Source organism: Lynx canadensis, chromosome C2 (genome assembly GCF_007474595.2).
Source record: "Lynx canadensis isolate LIC74 chromosome C2, mLynCan4.pri.v2, whole genome shotgun sequence".
Lineage (NCBI taxonomy): Eukaryota > Metazoa > Chordata > Mammalia > Carnivora > Felidae > Lynx > Lynx canadensis.
The window spans coordinates 132,670,048-132,675,955 of NC_044311.2; the positions used below are offsets into that span (position 1 = coordinate 132,670,048).

The 5,908-nt window shown below is 36.7% G+C and overlaps 1 pseudogene; it reads left to right on the forward strand.

Moving 5' to 3' along the window:
* The first annotated feature begins 5,174 nt into the window (after positions 1 to 5,174).
* On the forward strand, positions 5,175 to 5,620 carry LOC115523481 (annotated as a pseudogene).
* Positions 5,621 to 5,908: the final 288 nt, after the last annotated feature.

A 5,908-nucleotide genomic window follows, 5' to 3' on the forward strand; every position in this document is an offset into this window, starting at 1 on the left:
TAATTTGTTCTGATTCTTTACTCTTTTAAACTCACAAAGTTTCATGGAATAAGGGCCCAAGGAAGATAGCATTTGCTTTTTATTTCTAAGCAGTTTTAGAAACCATATATAAAATCTCCCTTGCAGCTCCTCCTTTTTGTTAGAAAATTATATTAGATTCATATGTGTTTTGAGAAGTCAGTTGTATATTTTAATTAAAGGGAGAAATAAAAAGTCCTTTCTCCTAGTGGGCTTACAAAGAATGTAGAAGTTATTTCTCCCAATAATAACTTAACAAATGATGTTTTAGTCCCCTGAATTAGGGTAAAGATGAGGTGGAACAGTCATCTGTACAGTGAGTATATATTATCATGGACTTTGAAAGTGCCTATCTTTTTGGTGCTTGGCAACACATAGTAAAAATATCCACAAGGGAAAAAAAAAGTCAATGTTATTTCAACAAAAATAGCCAAACTGTTTCCAGACAACAAAATAGCAAATCCATCTAGACTCACTGGTGCATGTCTGGACGTTCCAAATGAAACCTTGCATCAAAGAGAAAATGTGAGCACTTTCCTATAATATCAATAAAAATTAAACTACAATTGGTACAACTTTTAAGAGTTACAAATTTCCACTATTCTAATCCCTAATTCTCAAGAGCAATCTTTTTTGTTTGATTGCACTTTTGTCAGAAGAAAGAAAGAGGATATTTAAAATGAAGAATCTGTAATACAACACTGATTTCCTTTCTTAAGTGGTTGTCACTACAAAGAGCGCCAAAACTTTGTAAACTTGATCAGGCTGGTACTGGAAAATGTAAACAACACTACAAAATAATGATGAGAACATTTTATCCAGGTTAGTACAAATAGATAAGACTTGCTTTTAAATGAAAAATTCCATGGAGACTAATGTACAAAAGGAGGGAGAATTTCAAGCTCACACTAGAAAGGACATTGGCAGGGACCAATTTCATAGTATTTAGCATACCTGTCCTGGAACAAAATAGGGCTAAGCTGATTGAGCACGCATTTGAGTCTACAAAGGAATAAGTCCAGGTATTACAGATTAATGTTTAAAGAACTACACTACCTACTTTCAACATTCTCTTTATATATTTTGAGTTCTTGAATGAGTTCTAGAAGAACTCTATAACCCAAACCATTTTCAAGATGATAATGCACAGGAAAGTCCCCATATAATCAATCCTCTCTGAATGTGCCTCTGTTCCAGAAGAATGTAAGAAATTAGGTTTCTCCAAAAAGTGAGAAACCTAATTTCAATGATGATGACTTTTCCTTATTTTCAGTTGAAAAAGGGAAAAGAACTAACTTTGAATTTGAAGTTTTACAAGTCTACATTTTGAGAATATCTTTTTATCCTGAGAATACTTAGAAGAATGTTAATAGTTACTTGCTAACTAATTTGGATATAAATTAAAAAAATAAAGTTAAAAAAACAGTTAATGGTTACTAATGTTGACTCTATTTCAATATGGTAGACCGAGCATATGCATCTAATTACAATATTTTCTGGAACCCTACTAAAACTATAGTAAAGTATGCTTTTAGTAAAGTATTTTTTAAATAAAAACCACTTTATTGAGCTATGACTGACATACAAAAAGTTGCACATATTTAATACATACTACTTTATGAGTTTGAAGATGAACATATGCCCATGAAGTCATCACCATAATCAATCTCATAAACATATCATCACCTCCAAAAGTTGCCTCCCACCCTACTTATTTATTCGTGTGTGTATGTGTGTGATAAGAAGGTTTAATATCCAGGAAATGCAAATCAAAACCATAATGAAATAACACCTCATACCCATTAGTATGGCTATTATCAAAATAACAAAAGATAACAAGTGTTGATGAGGATGTGGTGAAAGGGAACTCTTGTACACTGTTAATGGTAATGTAAATTGGTACAGCCTTTAGGGAAAACAGTATGGAGTTTCCTCAGAAAAATGAAAAAACAGAATTACCGTATGATCCATCAATCCTATTTCTATGTATATACTCAAAGGAAATAAAATCACTATCTTGAAGAGATATTTACACTCTCATGTTTGTTGCAGCATTATTCACAGTAGCCCTATGGAAACAACCTATATAGCTATTAATGGAGGAATGGATAAAGAAAAATGTGGTATGTTTATACAGTGTGATGTTAATTCTGCCTTAAAACGGAAGGAAACCCTGCCATTTGTGACCACATAAAAGAACGTTAAGGACATTATGCTAAGTGAAATAAACCAGACAGAAATAGACAAATGCTGCATGATCTCACGTATATGTGAAATCGAAAACAGCCAAACTCATAAAAGCAGAGAGTAAAATGGTAGTTATCAAGGGTTGGGGATGTGGGGGTAAATGGGAAGATGTTGGTCAAAGGGTACAAACTCTCAGCTATAAGATGAAGAAGTTCTGGAGACCCAATGTACAGCATGGATACTATAATTAGTGGTAATGTGTTGTGTATTTGAAACTTGCTAAGATTTCTTACCCAAAAAAGGGGATAACTAAAAGAATGAACTATTACTACAAATATATTCCATGTATCCATAAGTTAAGACAAGGAAGATTTTTTTAAACCCAAATCAAACTTTAAAGATAAAAATTATATGATGGATATGTTAATTAACTTGATTACAACAATCATTTCACAGTGTATATATATGTATCCAATCACATTGGATATCTTAAATATGTATAGTTCTTATAAGTCAATAATACCTCAATAAAACTGAAAAACAATTACCAGGCACTGAAAAACTAGGAAAATATGAGTCACACTGAGAAAATAAATAAATCAATATAAACTGAACCAGAGCCACTGTTAGAATTAGGAGACAAATACATTAGAACTGTTATTACAAGCGTGCTGGGTGGCTCAGTCATGATCGGCTCAGGTCATGATCTCACGGTTTGTGGGTTCAAGCCCCACATTGCGCTCTATGCTGACAGCTCAGAGCCTGGAGCCCGCTTTGGATTCTGTGTCTCCCTCTCTCTCTCTCTCTGCCCTACCCCCGCCTGTGTGCTCGCTCTCTTTCTCTCTCTCAAAATAAACTTAAAAAAGAACTGTTATTATAAATATATTGCACATATTCAAAAATTAAGACATGAAAATTGTTTTTTAAACCCAAATCATGGCTTAGTCAGTTAAGTGTCCAACTTCAGCTCAGGCCATGATCTCATGGTTCGTGGGTTCTAGCCCCGAGCCAGGCTCTGTGCTGACAGTGCAGAGCCTGGAGCCTGCTTGGGATTCTGTGTCTCCCTCTCTCTCTGCCCCTCCCTCGCTCATACAGTGTCTCTATCCCTCAAAAATAAACATTAAAAAATTTTTTTAATTAAATTGAAAGAATCTCTAATATTTAAAAACTAAGAAACATAATTTTAAATAACCCACAGGTCAAAAAAAAAGTAGAAAGAAAAATTAGAATGTATGTTGAACAGAATGAAAATACAATCAATTATTATGGGTTAAATTGTTTTCCTCTAAAATTATATTCAAGTTCTAAACCCCCCAGCATCTCTGAATGTGACCTTATTTGAGAATAGAGTCATTACAGGTATAATTAGTTAACTCAAAATGAGATAATACTGGATATTATAATATTAAACTGGATAATACTGGATAATACTGGATAAGGTGGGCCCTAACCCAATATGACTAGTGCCCTTACAAGAAGAGAAGAGACACACGAAGAAAAGACATCACATGATGACAGGCACAGAGACCAGTATAATGCACCCGCAAGCCAACGTACACAAAGGATCACTGCTACCATCAGAATCCAGGAAGGGGTAAGGAGGACTGTACCAAGAGTCCCACAGGGAGCATGGTCTTGCTGACACCTTGATTCATGACATCTAGCCTCAAGAACTGTGAGAGAATAAAATTTCTTTTGTTTTAAGTCACCCAGTTTATAACACTTTGGTACGGCAGCCCTATAAAACTAATATGACATATCAAAACGTGTGGGATGCCACTAAAAAACAGTACCTAGGGAGAAATTTAAAGCACTTATTGCTTAATACTGGAAAATGAGAATCATCTCAAGTCAATGACATCAGCTTCCAAAGTAGAAAAAAGAAATACAATAAACTTCAGAGCCTAAATTATCTAGAAATCAGAATTAAAAACAAAAACAAAAAAACAATGAAACCAAAAACTGGTTCTTTAATAACAAAGATAAAATTGACATACATTCTAAGCAGTCTATTAGGAGAGAATAAAGGAGAGTAGACACTAGTTCTCCCAATATCAGGAGTAAGGGAAGTAACATAACTATAGATTCTAAGAATATTTAAAAGATAATAAAGGAACATTTTGAACATCTTTATGGCAATAAATTTGGCAACTTAGAGGAAATGGACAAATTCCTCGAAAGCCACAACTTCTAATGGCTACACAAGATATAAAAGTTTTATCTATGAAAAATATTAATTGTAGTTAACTTTCCCACAAAACAAAAATTCCAGGCACAAATAGTTTTACAGATCATTTCTCCCAAAATTCAAGGAAAAAATAATACCATTTCCGCACATATGCTCCTAAAAAGTTAAAAAGAAATAAATAATTCACAGACAATTATATAATGCCAGATTCACCCTGACATCAACACCAGACAGGTACAGCGTGCTTTCCCGCTCCCGAGCCTCAGCCATCTCTGCCACGCCCAGTCACATGCTCTTCAGTGGCAGCTCACACTAGGACCTGTCCCTGTGTGTGGCTGACTGGCTGGGCCTGGAGCTGGGCAAGGTGGTCACTAAGAAGTTCAGCAACCAGGATACCAGAGTCAAGATCGGTGAAAGCGTGAAGCCAAAGATGTCTATAACATCCAGGGTGGTGTGGAGAAATCGACAGCCTGATGGAGCTCCTCATCGTGATCAACGCCTGCAAGATCACGTCGTCCATCATCCAGGGTAACTGCCATGACCCCCGGTTTTCCATACTCTCGACAAGGTAAAAAGGACAAGAGCCATGTTCTGATGTCTGTGAAACTTGTGGCATATATGCTCTTGGTTGCTGGGGCAGACCACATCCTCACCATGGACCTGCATGCCTCTCAGATCCAGTGAGTCTTTGACATTCCAGTGGATAATCTGTACGCGGAGCCTGTAGTCCTGCAGTGGATTCAGGAGAACACCGCCAAGTGGAGGAACTGTATTATCGGTTCACCTGATGCCAGAGGAGCTAAAAGGGTCACACCAATTGCAGACAAGGTAAGTGTGGAATTTGCCTTGATTCACAGATAGAAAAAGAATGCAAATGAAGTAGACTGGATGGTTCCCGTGGGCCACATGAAGGACCACATGGCTATCTTTGTGGACAACATGGCTGACATGCGTGGCACTATCTGCTGTGCTTCCAACCAGCTACTCTCAGCAGAAGCCACCAAAATTTATGCTATCCTTTACCCACAGGATCTTCTCTGGGCCAGCTATTTCCAGAATAATGCTGCCTTTGAAGCTGTTGTCACAAACACCATTCCATATGGGGTCAAAAGGAGACACTGTTCCAAGATTCAGGTTATTGATATCTTGATGATCTTGGCTGAGGTAATCCAAAGGGCACACAATGGTGAATCTGTGTTTTACCTGTTCAGCCGCATACCACTATAGATCCCAGATGTAAGGTATGAATGAAGCCTACTTTGGCCTCTGAATTGCCAGAGTTTTTCTGACTTTTTAGTTTCAGGACTCAGCAATTATAGGATAATGCAAAAGCACCCAATCTTTGTATACTCCAAGACCCATTGTTTCCCTCTCCTCAAGCTCAAGTCCATTTATTTTCAGTTTGAGGGGAGGGTAGTGGTTATTTGATTTTTCTAAGTGACCTGCTGTTAGTGATACATGTTTCATCATCCTGACTTGTCGAATAGGTGACCTTTTTCTTTGTTTTATCAGTAC